Genomic DNA, 13,663 nt, shown 5'->3' on the forward strand with positions numbered 1-13,663 from the left:
GAGGGAATGAGTGGCTAAATATGGTTGGAATGGGCTTAGAAATGTTGGGAGAGGCTCTTAGAGCAATTGAACAGAGTTTCTCCTAGATTTTTGATGATCTTCCCTTTTGGCTGCGGAGGGGGCTATTTATAATTCTAGCTAATGGGGAGGATCTGGGCTGCCATGGGCCGGTGCAAACAAATTGAGGTAGAAGGGAGAACAACACAACTAACCAATTGGGAATTGCCACATGGGATGCGTCAAATTTGGTGTTTAAGCCATGGAAGGCCTTCTCAATTTTGGGTTTTCCAGTCACTAGGGTAGGCGCCAGGCCAATGATGGCGGCTTGTTGGCTGAGGGAGGTCAGGAGAAGGTTTAATGGTGATTAGCTTTAAGGTTTAATCAGATGATGGCATGGGTGAGTCACTTAACCAAATTTAGGGGGGTTTCCATGATTTGAGGGACCATTGGTCCATGTCACAAGATTTGGGTTGACTTGGTGTTGTGATTAGCATCTCAATGTCTTAGGCATGGTTGTGGCAGTTAATGTTTGATTAAATCAAAGGATTTGAGTTAGATTTTGGATTAAGCTTAAATCTAGGGCTTGGGATGGAAATTGGACTTGGGCTTAATTTGGGCTTGGGTCTAAATCAATTGAAGGCTCAAATTGGTCTTGAAAAATGTCATAAAGAATTAAAAAAATAAATTTTGTGGAATTGGAATGATCATATGGCTTAATTTGGTGAAATTCATATTTCGGGTCAATTTTGGGGTAGTTGACTTGGGCTTAGATTTTGGGTTTGGAATTGGGTGGAGTTGGGCTTGAATTTGGTTTCAATTAGGCTTGAATATGATGATATTTAGTTTGAATTTGAAATTGGGCGAGTTTGAAATGAATTTAGTTGAAATTGGAAGTGATTTGGGGACTTTAGGGATTTAGGGATAATTTGGGAATTTTGATCAATTTTGGTGGATTTAGGGAATTTTGGGTGCAATTATGAACATTAGTTGGTTAAAATTGGTTTTGATGAAGTTTTGAATGACTTTGAGGATTTTGACAATTTTTCGAATTTGGGGGCTTTTTGGTAGTTTTGGGTGGTGTAGGAATATTTTACTAATTTTGAGGATATTTAGGTAATTGGGGCAATTTGAAGTGGTTCAATATGATTTTTGTTAAATAAATGAATTTGGGTGACTTTGGGAATTTAGGGTTCAGGGGCATTTTGGTAATATTAGGGAAAATTTGAGGAAGAAGCCCAAGGTTGGGTATTTTGGTGGAATTGGAATTAGTTGGATATGATGATCATGTAAGCCATGAGCACCCCCCCCCCCTTGAGGATATAAGACCCATGGAAGAGCTCATTTTGAATCCTCCACATGTTGGTCTTGGCCATCCTAGCCAAAGGCTCAGAAGGGCTCCATATGAGTTACCAGAAGAGGCTGGGAAATAAAAGGGCAAGTACAAGGGATTTGTAGTGTTAAGATGTGTGAGGAATTGTGGTGAGCTTAAATGTGTGTGACCAAGACCAAGCCACTTAGGGTTAACCTAATGCTTGCAAATCCTATGGGAACTCTCTTTGAGCTTCCTCATGTTGGTTCTAGCATTCTAAGTGCTAGAGGTTAAAATCATGGATGTGAAACTCCAAAGAAAGCAAAGTAGTGGTTTTGAACTTCTAAGGGAGGTGAGCTCCATCATTAGTTCTCCAGGATAGTCACCAAAAAAGTTCTATGGCTTGATCCTAAACTTCTAAAGAGGAAAAAACTAGACCTCATAAAAAAAGAGGTCAAAAAATGTATTTGTTCGTGCCCTCACAATTGTTACCATTTATTAAATTTTGTTTACCTGGTATTGCCATGATTGTTGCTCTACAGGTCTACATCCTTTGCTTCCACCATTCTATTTAAATTATATAATTATATCTATGTGTTTGTGCTTTGAATATGTTCATTTTCTCTTTGGGTTTGGTTTAATCGTATTTCACTTGAACGTCAAGTTAGTCTGAGTCTTTGATTTTATGTATCACTGTTAGGAGGGCATAATTGGATGGATTTTTTTTTTTGAAACTAGTTGAAAAATCATGTAATTTATTTAGCATTTGTGGATGTCTGGAAACAGTAATCTATTGGTTGTAATATGTTACTCATTGCATTTTGTCTTTACCTGTGATAACCTATTAGCATAGCTTGATTCGTGTTACACTTGACCTTTATGATTTTGTTAATTCCGTGATTCAAATAGATTTTATTGATCAATTAGCAAATGAAATTTGGTCTTCAATAATTATTTAACTTAACAAGAAAGATAGAATTCACTTTCATATTATAAAATGTACATCGACCATTAAGAAAGGCAAGGGTTGACCTAGAAAAACTTGGGCTTATTTTATAAGAATTGATCTTAGTTTATTAGAATTAAATGAAAAAGTGACATTCAGTAGAACACAATGGAGAAAAAGGATTCATTTAGCCGCTACTTGGTGGGAAAAAGACTTGTTATTTTAGTTGTTGTATTCTCATTTTTATATTTTTCAAAAACTTAGTACAAAATATTACTACCGTGTTGTATGCCATTTTTTTAAAAAATTTATTCGGAAAAAAATCAAATTAAAATTTTGATCATATTGAGTCTGTTTAATTGTATTTAAACTATAAGTAAATAAGTAAAATTCTATTATCAATGGACGAAGGTGATATTCAAATATCATAAACAAAATTGTTCAAAATTCAAATAATTGTGATGCTCTAATAATATCATGTAATTAGTTTTAATTAAATATGAGACTTTTATAATTTGAAGGAAAGTTTGTTTCAGCCTTATCTTCAGAGAAGTCCGGTGGGGGCGCCATTTAATTTTGTTAGTTCGTTGATTTCTCCGGATTTAATGGATCCAATAACAACAATTCGGTCTGTGATCCTTTATTTAAATGATCACACTGTTCTCTATCCCTCTTGTCTCTAATCGGTGAACGAGTGGCGCATCAAGTCATTTGTGAACAGAAACAATGATTGTTTTGTGGATTACTGGAGAAATTCTTTCAGCAGTGCTGCAACAACAACAACAGCAACAAGCTTTTATCCCATTGATTGGGTTCGGCCGCATGAATCCTTTTTCTCCATTGCATCCTGTTCAGGAAGTTTTTCAGCTGTGCAAAAAGCTGATATTTTTGAGCAGATGGACAAAATACAAAAAGGATCTGACGCTTCTCATCTTCCTCATTCCCTCGAAAGCAGCCACACAGAGCTCAAGGCCCTCAAAAGTGGCGAGAGGAAAGTCAGAAGGTTGAAGAGGTGATGAGGATAAAGGAGGCTTTTTGCATCAATCAGGATGAGTCTGGTTCAACCTTGCATGAATCGCTAACAAGCCTGCAATTGATGCAATTTTTTTGTGGAAACTCTTGAAGGAGACTGAAATCTGAAGAACGGACGATTGCTCTGCGAAAACAGAACTTCCGTCTTATGCGACACTTGGCCCATTCATGAAATATTTCAGAGATTGGTATTCTTTTGTTAGGAAATTAAGTTTCTAATTTACATTTCTTTGTCTTTGTCTTTACATTTCTAATTTAAATTAGTGTTCAGCAAAATCAGTCTGTGCTTTGTGGATTTAAGGCTAATGTTTTAGAAAAATTAATCTGTGTTCTGTGGATTTTAGCTGGCTCATGGTGACTCAATAATTTAAAAGTGTTTTTTATTGTTGCATATGCTGCTTTTAGACGTGCCCGGGAGGGAAACTTGCAGGTTTCATTAAAAAATAAAGGTTGGCTGTCATTAATGTGGAGACTTGCAGGTTTCATATAAGCACTAGTTCTAATTCAAAAGCAAAAGTGGACATAAATAGTAGAGCCATAGAGTTGTAAAAATAATTAAAATTATCAAAATAACTTTACACCATCATTTTTTGAGCAGAATAAAACATAGAAACTTCTAATTTGAACAATTGAAAAGGCTCTAAAAAATTAAGATTTGAGATTAAGACTTTCCACAATAACCATTTGTGATGCCCTATCAAACCTAAAACTTTCCATAATTAACATTTGTGATATTCTATCAAGCCTTAATCATTTTTGCTAAGTACTTTATGCAGGATCGCAAACCTTAATTGAGGTTCTTTTTTTTTTTTTTGATAATATAAATTCTTTGGACTCTTATGTTGTGATGCAACCAATTTTGAATGTCAATTAGCTTTGTAAGGGCTTGCTAAAATTCATGTAAATTAGATTTATATACACTTTTACAAAATAGATATGCTTATTTGGAAAATTTAGATTTAGCTATTTTTAATAAAATCTTCTATGATATTTTAAATTATTTATACTTCAAAAATATAAAACTTAATAACATGCATTTATACTAGACGGTTTACGGACGGTTAAAGCTCGTAAGTAAAACCATTGTCAGTAATTTCAAAACCGGTTGATATTTCGACTATATAAATTTACCGATGGTTATTCGACAATTTAATGTCGTAGTTTTTTACGAGAAAATTTGAGACATTGGTAATCGTCGATTTGTATAACCGACAATTCTTTTGTCGGTGATAGCGACGACAAACATGTTAGAAAAGTGTCGCACCTGTCGGTTTTTTTCTTGAAGCAGGCAAAATCGTCGGTTAAGTGTCGTTTTCTATGACTGATGGGTTAACTGTCGAAAAAGTGTAGCACTCGTCGGTTTTTTTATGCCGGTAAAAACCGTCAGGTGAGCGTCATTTATGTGTCGGTTTCTATAACTGATGGGTTTCCTGTCGGAAAACTTTCATGCCCACCATTGTTGTGTGATGCACCTTAAGCCGTCGATTATGTGTTCAAAATAATATTCATCAGCTAGTAGTTGGTTTTGCCTACGAAAAAGTTTAAAACCATCACAAAACCCACTGTAAGCTATCAAAAACCAGTAGTATAAGGAAAAAAAATAAATTCTTTATTTCATATTTACATAATCAAACCTATTACCACAACATTTATTATATAATTTATTGCATTTAACGAAATAATATAGCTATCAAACCGAAATAATATAGCTAACAGTAATTTATTCAATCAAATAATGAAATAAATAAAATGTATTTACTCCAAAATATGTACATCACTGTTCAAAAAAAAAAGTCCAAATGTACACAAATATAAAAAAAAAGAAAAGAAGCCTCTCTTAATCATCCTCATCTTTCTCGTCACCTTCATCCTCATCGTTCTCCACCACTTTTCTCCTTCTCCAATGCTGTCGTTGCCTCACCATGTTCACTCATCCACTGGCGGAAGGAATCCAACTCAGTCTTCAGCTTGGTCTCTAGCTTTGACCTCATCTTAGAGAAGGGGCATCCATCTCGGCAGAATGCAGCAACACGCCTGAAGATCTTATCATCCTGAGCAGTAGAGTTAGAAGCTGCAGATGCACTGGTGTAGGGGTGAGTGTTGTAGGTAAACCCTTGTGACTTGAGCCCGTAGACTCAACCCTTCTTCTTCCCTCCAACAGCCTCCTTCCAAAAATCGTACTTGGAAGGATCATGCTCACCAATAGTAACACCTCCCGACGCCTGGGATTGACTCTTTTTCAGCTGCTAGAATCTCTACTTCAAACATTGTAGTTACATTCAACTAGAGCTAACATGTATTAAAATTAAACTAGTTTAGCTCGTCAATTACTTGGGTTGCATGTGATCTAACGTCTAGCCAGGAATAGTTGGACCGCCTCCTGCGGGTGTGCTCATGTGCATCGGCGGCAGATGGCTCTCGTCTAATCTTCACAACCTATCCATGAAACAAAATTGTTAGAATACATTTTGAAACTATAGAAAAACTTAGAGAATAAATGAAATCTTATCGACCTCTGTTTGTATTTTGTATGTGGAAGCGCCCCACCAGTGTGCTTGGAGGTCCCCATGGATCTACAATCTGATCGTCTTTTCTTCTTTGCCAGCTCCCTCTTCTTCTAATAGTCTGAAGAATATCAAGCTCTAAGCAATGTGGCAAAAACATTCTCCTGAGCCACAGAGGACGCTATCATGATTTTTGGATATCACCGAACATGACTCGGAGGCGATCGTTTCCCTTCCACTCGAAGTTGCACTGGATGTGTGCCTCATGCTCAAGGTGCCAAGAGAATTGTTTTTGAAAATATTACAGGGATTATGTTCGATTGATAAATAGATATAAACAACTTAATTTATTTGTGAATGATAAGTATCGCAAATTCCTAAAACCAAAGATCTTGAATGACCATCAGCATCTGCTTCCAAAAGAAGTATTTGAATTGTGCTTGCTCTAAATGATATTCCGAATGACATGAATATTCTTAGTTGGGAGATAGAACCTTAAAACACTAATTTGTTAGTTTTTATTCAATTTAAAAAAAACTTATTGATAATATCTCTAAGAAAACTTAGTGTTGTTGATGGGCTCGATATGTTGTCATTGCTTATCAACTCCTATTTGGCAGAGGCAGCGTGAGCCTCTAATTCACTCAATCGTACTGCACTTGGGGTGTAGGTAGGCGTGGCGGTAAGGCACAGGGTGGGGTGGGTCTAACAGTGGGTGTGGGTGTGGAGTTGGTGGTGGAGGCGGAGGTGGGGGCGAGAATGAGTATGGGGACAAGGGTGGTGACATGAGCGGATGAGTAGGCGGGTGTGGAGGTGGGGGTTGGGGCTGTGGCAGTGGTGATGAGGCAGTAAGGGCATGGGTCAGTGTCAGAGTGGGGGTGGGAGTAGGTGTCAAAGTCAGGCAGACTCTCTTGATGCTCTTCTTCGTTAGATAGAGTTGTGGTCCAAACCCCCCCCCCCCCCACCCTCCCCCCCCCCCCCCCCCCCCCCAAGGGAGGGAGACCATCCCTGCCTCCAATTGAAATTTTCAAGAAGGAGTATAAATTTTATTAATTTGTGCACATAACACATATTATGTAATAAAATAAAAATATAACAGTACATAATAAACATAAAACACACAAGTTTGAAGCTGACAGGTAAACAAAAGTGATAGTACAAGGTACAACTACTAAAATAAATAACACAAAACTATCTTATAAAGTGAAATAAAAAATTCTATGAAAGGTATAATAAACTTATTCATCTTACTCAGTATTTGATGAAGAGTGACTATAGGATGTAGTCATAATCAATTCTTCAAATGCTTTGCAGAGTCATACTAATCGCCTTGATTAATTTCTTTGTATTTGCCAATAGAAACCTCCAGATTAAGCTCTTCAGCGATTGCATTAAGTGGAAAATTGAAACATATCATTTCACTCTCTTGTTGGATAGGTTCAATGTTATTTTGAATATTAATTGTGGCTCTTGGTTTACTCGAAATGTCAACGGCCCAATCAACATTATCTCTTGTTCTATGTGGATATCGATGATAGTAAACATGACTCTCTTGTCGGGCTAGATTGAAATGATCAATTTATTATATCTTCTATTCACTTTCACCTTTGTGATATTATATAGTTGGATTATCCTTGTTCCATGATCCAGAATAGGATTGAACCAAGTACAGTTGAGGAATACACTTCCTACAATAGAGCTTAGATAAGATAGTTCAACAACTTCTTTCAGAATACCATGATAGTCTATCTCATTGTTTGACTTCTCGTTTGCTTTAACACAAACCCCTGGAATTAAAAGATTTTTTTCCTTCATATCAGAATCTTGTTTGAAACCTATACCATTTACATCGTAAATTTGCTAGATTTTCATGATGCACATAGGTTCCCAAGAAAAATCTATTAATCCCTATTCTGTCAATCTATTTCTCCAATCATGAATCTATTAATATATACATAAGAAATTTTGTGTTATTGAAGAGCCTCATGCCACATGAGAAATGAATATATCAATTTTAACTCACATGCGTTTTAAACCATTGGGGGAAGTTATTCTCGATCTCCCTACTTGTGTCATCATCTTCAACCAGATTTAACAAATCTATGAATAAATTGTTCACAAATTTAAATATCATTGAAATAGTTAATCATGACACTTCAAATAAGTGACTTAAAAATTGCAATGAAAAATTTTTTATGCAATAAAGGGTTGTACTTCGTCCCAATTAAGAGGAACAAAAAGTGTTACTGCTCGAAGTTTTTGATCATTAAGGTAATGTGATATGCACTTCTCTGATGCTTCACCTAACTACTGGAAAATAGGAAAGGTCGATGGTGGCACCAAACCTAATGCCTCTTTCACGAACTCTTCTTCCACAAAATAGTAGGAACATAATGTCATTGTCTCTTAGAGTAAATATTTCTTACATATTAATCCTTATGGTTATGATTTATTCTTCATAGTTCTCTTCAATTTATTCAATAATCTAAGAAGCAAATGTTGCACAGTACAAAACTACTAATATTATTTATAAATGAGTGAATAAGTATCCAATCCCAATATAATTACCTCTCAAACAGATACATCCAGCGGTATTATACTAGACCTCCATTTAATGCCTTGTGCGGTAAATATACGTGAAGATGCTCCATTGAGTCAAAGAAACTAAGTGAAAGTATTCTCTCAATATTGTGAAGTGTTACAGAAATGCTTGCTTCTTGTTGGTGTATGTCATCAAACTTCAAACTAGTTATACATTGTTATCTGAAGAACACACTAATTTTAATCAATGGATTAAAGACTTCACCCAACAAACAACCAAATGTGGTTGACATAAAATTTTGTAAAAAAATATGGCATTCGTGACTTTTTATTCCAAAATTTTTTTAGCACCCACATCAACAAAACAGCTCAAATTCAAAGCATACCAACTATAGAATTTTAGTGATTGGACCCACTCACAAATTTTTCTTCGCTGGGAAAAAGTGAGGGAATATTTTGTTTTAGACTTAATGAGCATGCCGGTAGTAGTTTCTTGGATATCCAACTCCTGCCTTTTGCATATCTCTTTTAAATTAAGTCTACCATTCACGTTATCCTTCATTTTTTTTGTTAACATCCATCACAGTGTTGAAAATATTATCAAATAAATTTTTTTCTATACGCATGATATTCAGATTGCGTCTAATCATATTATCCTTCCAAAAAGGCAAATTCAAAGATATTGACTTCATTGTCCAATTAGTGTTAGGAATTAGAAAGGGGTTATCATGCACATCTTAGGTGGCAAATTGTATGATGCAACATTCACCATCCAACAAGAGTAAGGAAATGTGGTCTGAACATTTCATGTCAAGTCGTCAGAGTATAAACATAGTCGGATGTTTTGTGCCTCCACAGCCAACTCAGGATATGAGTGATCAAAAGATTTTCATGCCTTTCCATCTATTAGATGACTCATTAAGCTATTTTCTCTTGATCTGCTCTGATGTCATATCATATGTGGAGTAGTACATATAGAATTTTATATCCTCTATAAACGTGGAATAAGCGGTAGAAAAAAAAGCTACTTGAACGAAACTTCTTTCTATCTCTTAATTTTTTTCTCTAAGATTTGAATTTATAAGAATCACAAAATCTACACTGAGTTGCCAACTCTTGTGATATAGCATACATCCATTTACACAACAATCAATCTTCTCTACTTTAAGCCCTAACTTGAAGAATAAATTTTTCATCCTATTCAAACCTTCAGAGACTAAATTTTTAGGTGATTAGTCTCTTTCAGTATGACATTACAGATAACAAAAAATAAAAAATAATAGCAAAATAGTAGGTACTTAGAACAATTTTTTCGACGTGTAAAAAATAGTAGGTTTTTCTTTAGTCTTAGCTCTTTTTTGTAGTGTGTGTGTATACCTACCAAAACATACATAGGCTATAAAAAACTTAACCAGAATTATCTAAAATAAATAATAATAATAATAATAATAATAATAATGAAATGGCGGCGTGGAGTGCTTTGCTAGGGTTAGGTTTCTTGGGCGATTTGGAGGCGAACTATGGGGACGAAGTTGTTTCGTCTACATTCCATTGGTGAGATCCTTCCAGCACCCTCTTCTGCTTTTATTATTGCATCTCTCTCTTATGTCGAGCGGTTTCTTTCAAGCTTTTGTTGTTTTTCGTGGTTTTGAACCTTTATTTTGGGATTTTTGGAGATGTGATCTTTTCAGCTTTTGTTTTCGTATGTTCACTTGCTTTTTTCGATGCCCCTTGCTTCTTGATCTTTCATTGATGCGGTATTGGACGGGGGGGGGGGGGGGGGGGGGTGTGGGGGGGGGTATTTCTTATGCGCCTAGCAAGGGTATGTTTCCTCAAGGATCTCATGACACATTTTTTATGGGAGGAGATCACTCTTTTATCAGGAAGTTTGGAATAAAAAATGGAAATCTTGTCTTGTTTATTATTGAAGATGAAACCTCGACTCTAGCATCCTCTTGTCGTTTGGTTTTAGTGGGTAAATTTACCTATGGACATCCGAAAGTGGAATTGATTAGGCGTGAATTTGAAATGCTAAAGCTTAAGGGTTGGTGAAAGGTAGGAATCCTTGATGGAAGGCATATCTTAATTCAATTAGTCAATGATGAGGACTATACTCGACTTTTTTCGAAACGATTTTTTCAGTTTGAGAATAGTGTGATGAAATTCTTAAAGTGGTCTGTTAATTTTGACCCTAAAATAGAGTTACCTATTATACCAGTTTGAATCCGTTTTCCAGAGCTAAAATTGCATCTTTTTAATCATGAAATACTTTTCTCACCTGCGGCTGCATATGGTAAGCCCTTGAAAATGGATAGTGCCACATACACACTTTCAAGGCCATCCAAAGCACGTATTCTAGTTGAAAGAGATATAACATAACCATTTTGTAATGAAGTTTGGATAGGGTCGCAGCATCAAGGCTATTGGCAATATGTTGAATTGGAAAGGCATTCTCCCTATTGTAATCATTGTTCCATGTTTGGTCATCATTCTTCTACAGGTTTTAAATTAAATCCTCAGCTTAAATCTTCCCATTACCCAACCCTCTAATTTGCCTGAAACCCAAAAACCTTTGAATTCCCAAGACATCTCAAATGCTGCTGAAACTAAAATTAATTTAAGGGAAGACCCTCCTATACATAATCTTTTTTCCATTTTGGAAGCTTTACCTAATGAAACCTCACTTACTATTTTAGAGGGTAATCCTAATAATGGGCTACCTGCTAATGCTACTTTAAATGAAGATTGTCATGCTATGAATGTAATTGTGACTATTGATGGTAATGTGCTAAATGAAGAGGGTAATGATCCAAATGAGAATGTGGCTAATGTTGAGACGATGGATACATATTTACCAACAATTTCAAATGAGGGAAATGCAGTTTCTAAAAAATTTCTAGGAATTAATGAGGCTTCTATTTCTTCTCCTTCAAATGTTGATACTAATGCTCCTTTGCAATGTGCAGCTGAAACTCTTGAAAATGAATGGCAGGTTCAAAAGCATTCAAGGAAAAAGGCTAAATGCAGCAATGAACTCTCAAGTCTTAATGATAGTAATATTATACAAGAAGTTATTTAACATTCCGATGGAGAGGAGTTAGTTAACCCTCTTAGATCTTCTAGGAGGGTGGGCTCACGTCATCATGTATAACATTATGGTTTGGAATATTAGGGGGTGGCAGACCCTAACTCCCTTAATAGACTCAAACATCTTGTTAGGGTTCCCAAATTACTCATTTTGGCTATATTAGAGCCTATGTTTCATGTCAACAAAGGCAGAATTCCCAATAAGTTTAAAGGATTTTGCTCCTATTGCAACATAAATAAAAAAATTTGGCTTTTCTTGAAACGGTCCACCACTATTTATATTATTGAAGATGAGGATCAATATGTTTTAACTCAGATCAACTTTGAAGATTTTCAAGGGTGGGCACTTTTATTTATGTTGGTTCACAGTTGCAAGATAAGTATTTACTCTGGCAAAAGCTTGAGCTTATGGGAAAAATTATTAAGGAGAATTAGTTTTTTGGGGGTGATTTTAACATGATTATGAAACCTATAAAAAAAAGGGGGAGGTAGAGCTGATGTAGCTCTTATTAACAAGTTCACTAACTCTATTTCTAATGCAGGACTTTTCAACTTGGGTTATTCTGGCTCTCCATTTACTTGGAGAAGAGGATTTCTTTTTCAAAGGCTAGATCGTTATTTGAGAAATTCAACATTTCTTAGTCATTTTCCTGTAGTGAGAGGTCAACATTTGAGCTACTATATGTCTGATCACAATCCTATATTTCTTACTTTGTCCTTCACTGTTAAACCGAGTATCTCCCGTTTCAAGTTTTTAAATGTTTGGGCTTCTCATGAAACTTATTTAAATTTGGCTAAGTAGGTTTGGAATTATGAGGAAGCTGGTACACCTTGGTTTGTCTTGTGGCAACTGCACAAAAAGATGGCTACACATCTTACTAAATGGAATTATCAGATTTTTGGCAATGTTCATCAAAAAGTGCTGCAAGTTCAAAATTTTGTGGATAATTTGGAAGCTCAACTTATTTGCTCACCTAGTTTGATGAAAATTGTTTCTAAGGCTCATATATCTTTAATGGATGTTATTGCTTTAGAAGAAAATTTCCCTCAATAGAAGACTAATGACACTACTTTTGTTGTTGGGGATCGTAACACCAAGTATTTTCATGCAACTCTAAAGCATAGAAGAAATATTAATAGCATCTTGAAAATTAAAAGTTGTAATGGGCAAATTTTAACTAGCATGGACGATATTGGTGCAAGTGCTGTTAACTATTTCACTGAGCTTTATCAATCCCATACTAATGTTAATCCTATTGATACTACTCTCTTTGTTGATAATTATGATTATATCGATGACCTCAATTTAACACAGCCACCTGAAGAACAGAAAATTCTTGATGCTTTCAAGTCTATTTCTCTTAACAAAGCTGCAGGCCCTGGTGGGTTTTCCTCCTCTTTCTACACTCACACTTGGGATGTTATTAAGAAGGAGACTGTTCTTACTATACAAAGCTTCTTCCTTAGGGATAATCCTGGTAAATAATTTAGTTTTGCCATGATTGTGCTTATACCTAAAGGTAATGATAAGATTAATTGAGATAATTTTCGGCCTCTTTCTCTTACTAAAATTATTTCCAAAGTTATAAGTACGATCATTGTTAATAGATTGCAGCCTCATCTTTTTAAAATCATTGGACCTCAGCAATATACTTTTATTAAAGGTAAAAATATTACTGATAATATCCTTTTAGCTCAGGAGATCATAGAGGATCTTGATAAAAAATGCAGGGGATGTAACAAGGTCCTTAAGTTGGACATTAAGAAAGCTTTTAACACTATAATTTGGGGTTTCATCATTGATATTCTCAAGGCAAGGGGTTTTAAATAGGATTTTTGCTTACTTATCAAGAGATGTCTCTCTAATAACTTCTACAGTGTGATGGTTAATGGCAAGCCTCATGGTTTTTTTCTGCGAACTAGGGCATTAAACAAGGAGATCCACTTCCCCCTACTATGTTTATTATTGCATTTGATTATCTTTCTAGGCTCATTAATCGACATCAACAACATCATCCATACATGCAATTTGCTCATAAATCAAAGATTGTGGTTAGTCACCTTGCTTATGCTGATGATGCTATATTGTTCTTAAATGCTAGTAAGCATGCCATTAAACCTACCATGTCTTTGTCAAGAGACTTTCAAAGCACCTCTGGGTTAATGTTTAATTTGGCTAAATGCTTATCTATTTGGGGAAAAGTGCCTCTTCTAATATTCACACTTGGGTTTCTACTTACACTC

General features: G+C 35.5%; 1 long non-coding RNA gene across 1 annotated transcript; it reads left to right on the forward strand.

Annotated features, from left to right (window-relative positions):
• The first annotated feature begins 9,810 nt into the window (after positions 1–9,810).
• LOC110029366 lies at positions 9,811–12,523 on the forward strand. The gene is made up of 3 exons (XR_002294529.1): positions 9,811–9,886; positions 11,962–12,081; positions 12,222–12,523. It is a non-coding gene; the product is annotated as an uncharacterized LOC110029366 (long non-coding RNA).
• Positions 12,524–13,663: the final 1,140 nt, after the last annotated feature.

Source organism: Phalaenopsis equestris, unplaced genomic scaffold, assembly GCF_001263595.1.
Source record: "Phalaenopsis equestris unplaced genomic scaffold, ASM126359v1 Scaffold000567, whole genome shotgun sequence".
In the NCBI taxonomy this organism is placed as follows: domain Eukaryota; kingdom Viridiplantae; phylum Streptophyta; class Magnoliopsida; order Asparagales; family Orchidaceae; genus Phalaenopsis; species Phalaenopsis equestris.